Here is a 3,663-nt window from a genome sequence, read left to right on the forward strand (position 1 = left end):
CACCCCAGCCTGTTTGCTCGTCAGCCCCAAGAGAGGGAAGCAGCTTTCCCTGCCTGCTAGCTCATCCATCCATTGCTAGACTCTAAATGGAATGGCCCACCATCCTCTGGCTCCACAGTTCCTTTACTGTCTGCCCGAATCCAGTGTGAATTGCATGGCCACGCCACCAGCCTTACAGTGGACAGTACAAGTTTGTTGAGTGGGAACTCTGTCCCGCTTCCAGGCATAAAGTTCTTGTTGAGAATAGTAAGAACATTGCATTGATGGGTCACATCCACAAACTTGAGTTTCTTGTACCAGTTAATCCACGGTGTCTGATATATTTTTCTTAAATTTATTTATCGATTTAAGAGAGAGAGAGAGAGAGAGAGAGAGAGAGAGAAACATCAATCTGTTCCTCTATGTGCCCTGACTGGGGATTGAACTCACAATTTGTATGTTCCAGGATGACGCTCCAACTGACTGAGCTATCTGGCCAGGGCCCCCACTGTAAGTTTTTGTTACCTACACATTTTACTGGTCATTGCTTGTGTAAACGGAAAGTAATCTGACCAGACATAAAATTTGTGACACTGATTTTCCACGGAGATGAGGCTGTATGTCAGCGGCGTCCTTCCCGCTCCCAGGCACAGAGCTGGTCACCTCCACGTCATCCCCACCTGCTCCCCGTCAGGCTGGTGATGGCGGCAGACTGTACACGCAGTGGCAGTAATGAGGTGCCCCAGCTGTCATTCTCCAGCCCTCCTTTAGCAGATGCTTGACCTCACCCTGTGGAGGCATGCATCTCCCTGCTTCCGTTATTTCCTTCAAACCGGGAAGAAAAAATATAACCCACCCAAGAGCTCCTGCTTCCTTTCTAAGGGAGAATGGGCATCTCAACAACATACCTATTGTCTGATCTGAGCTTTGCTCTACTAGTCTTTCAGAGGGGGGGAAAAAAAATAAGCCCCAAAACTTTGATCCCTGGGGAGGTGAAACGGAAGTTGATCTTCACCATTAAATTTTTTTATAGATAGCAAAGTCCATGCTTCCACCTGCATCCAAAGCACAGAGGCAGCTGGCAGAACAAAGAAGCAGAGAAAAATAGCTGGCCAGAGTCTCTTAAATTGCCCATGTACAGGTGCAGCTTGTTTTTCATCTTGGTGGCAGTCACTAGTGATTGACAATGTTTTACCCAGAGGATTTAACCCTTTTTTCTCTAAGATGAACCAGAGTCACATCTCATGGTTTAGAAAACAAGCCCTACTCCTCTGTATGTTCTAAAGAAATTCAACCCAAATGGATGGCAACAGTGCTTTGAAACAATGTTACCTTCAATGAGAGAAGGAACTAAACAATTTCAGACAAAATTTTTGAAAAGGGTTCACTAGGTCTTTCCCGCTTGGTTGCCAAGGCTGATAGACACCCAGAGAGAGAGATGGACATGGAGAGAGATGCTCAACTACAATGGGAGTGACCTTGATAATTCAGTAAGTCTTCAAGTACCTGACCTAGAAAACCAATTCCTGTTTGCCTTCAGCTTTTTTTCCATTACCATCAAACAAGTTGTTTTGGAGGGTAAGCAGCAGACAGAAGAGACACTGCCGTGCAGCCAGTTTTTAAAACTTTCAAATATGGCGAACTGAACAGACTCGTCTCACTGGTTCTGTACTGGTTTGTCTGTTTCTCCCCCAATGACTCCCACTGTATTTCCGGTGGGGTTACTTTTCATAGTTGTCACAAGGATATTAGCCATTTGAGGAGTCACTGGTCTGGAGGGGGTGAATTTGTGTAGAAGTCCAGACAGACCATTGCCATGGTGGTCTCTCTGGCAGTGTTTGGAACTTATGTGAGGGGATGAATTGAGCGATCCCATGGGGATGAGGGTAATCTTTAACAAATGAGTGAGCAAGCATCGTGAGGGTTGCATGCATAGTTCCCTGGACCTCCACAAGAGTTGAACAGTTGGAAAAAGGCCAGGTGCATAGGGGGAATTACCTCCTAAACAGGGAGCCATCCTAGTGGGAAGGGAAGTTTGTCACTGCTGACTATTTAGTACTTCAGGAGAAAGCTCCAGAGCCTGGGGGCTGGACCCTCAGTTCTCTGCACCCTCGGCAGGGTCCCAAGCCAAGGGAAAGAGACTGTAATAAAGCAAAAGTATTATGGATCAGATGGTATCACGTTGTGGTAGGTGCATTATAAATCACCTCTGCTCAACACAAGAAGCCTCACAGGTGAGCAATCTTGATATTTAAATGCCTGGAACGCACCGCAACGTGAGCACAGGGCACGGCCCCAATAACTCTCAGGCATGGGGCAATGGTTTGACTTATGAATGGAAGAATGACACGCAGACAACTCTGACACTTCCTTTGACAGTCTTAGTAAATTTCCAATTATCACACGTGCCTGAGAACCTTCCCTTGCTGTATCTTTGGCCTTGACATGGTTGAGGGATTCTGTATAAGATGTTCAGGTCTCCACACTCAAACCAGTTAATCTGGAAGTAAAATAATCAAAGGAACTGTGTGGCCTGGAAGGCAATCTATCTCATTCATAAATCTAACCTTTTGTAAGGAGTTTTGATATACCTATGAGACTAAAAGTGATTGAATTTAACATATTTGAATTTTCGCTCATTGTTTTCACCTCAGACATGGGATAACAGCTACTAGTGTTGGTGCATGAAATAAAATACCAAGATTATGCAGAAATTATAGCCACGGCACCATGGTGATAATCTAATGAGGCAAAAGCTTGGATGCATGTCAGCTAAATCAGAACAATAGTGCTGTCAACCAGACAGGGACACTGTAGGAAGTAAGAACCGGCTGAAGAACAGGGCCTGAGTTCTCTCCATCTGAGTTCATAGTGGGCACCTGGAACGTGCTTCTGCTTCCGTCTCATTCAGAAAAACGTCTGCGTGAGTGGTGAGAATAAATTCTGAATCCTTCTTCAATACTTACTCCTTTCATTTGAACTTACGTCACCAGCAGAGTCTGGGTGCAGGGACTCACAGCCCGGACCGATCCATAGCAGCTGAGTGCTGTCACTTTCTCCACTGTAGTCATCCCACGAGGGACAAACTCTTCCTCATCACCACACACATTCTAATAGAAGCATGCACAAAGGGTTATAGAGAACGCTCTCTAGATTGTGGATATTCTTGGCCTTGGGAAACATTTTTTTCCCCCTAAAGTTTGTAAAGGTAATTACCATTATTTACAGTGCTGAGGGCAAAACCCCGCCCTGGGCGCCAGGCCAGGGGATCTCAGACTGGAGTGTAGTGAGGTGAGCCAACTCCAAGACAAAAGCACAATTATGTTCACATAAAAACCAACACTGGTGGTAGTGGGATGGAGGAAACACCCACGCAAGGGGAAGGTGTGGGTAGGGAGGGGCTTTCTTTGAAGTTTTGCATAAATTTGGCCACCCCCCACCCCCACCCCCCGCCTGCCCCAGTGCTGAGAATGAGGACTCTGGGTTTTTTTTTTTTTATCTTGGGTCTCTTATTAAGCTGTGCCATATGGAAATGGACTTCCTCCTCACTTGATTTGTCAATTTGAAAAACTGAACTTTAAATAAAAGAATTTGGGAAGAATTAAGAAAACGGGAAATGTTGTGTAAGGCGTTAAGAAGCTGTCTTCATTTCTTGGCAGGAGGGACCTCCAGTAAAACAGCCTG

The sequence above is a fragment of the Saccopteryx bilineata genome, chromosome 12, assembly GCF_036850765.1.
Source record: "Saccopteryx bilineata isolate mSacBil1 chromosome 12, mSacBil1_pri_phased_curated, whole genome shotgun sequence".
In the NCBI taxonomy this organism is placed as follows: domain Eukaryota; kingdom Metazoa; phylum Chordata; class Mammalia; order Chiroptera; family Emballonuridae; genus Saccopteryx; species Saccopteryx bilineata.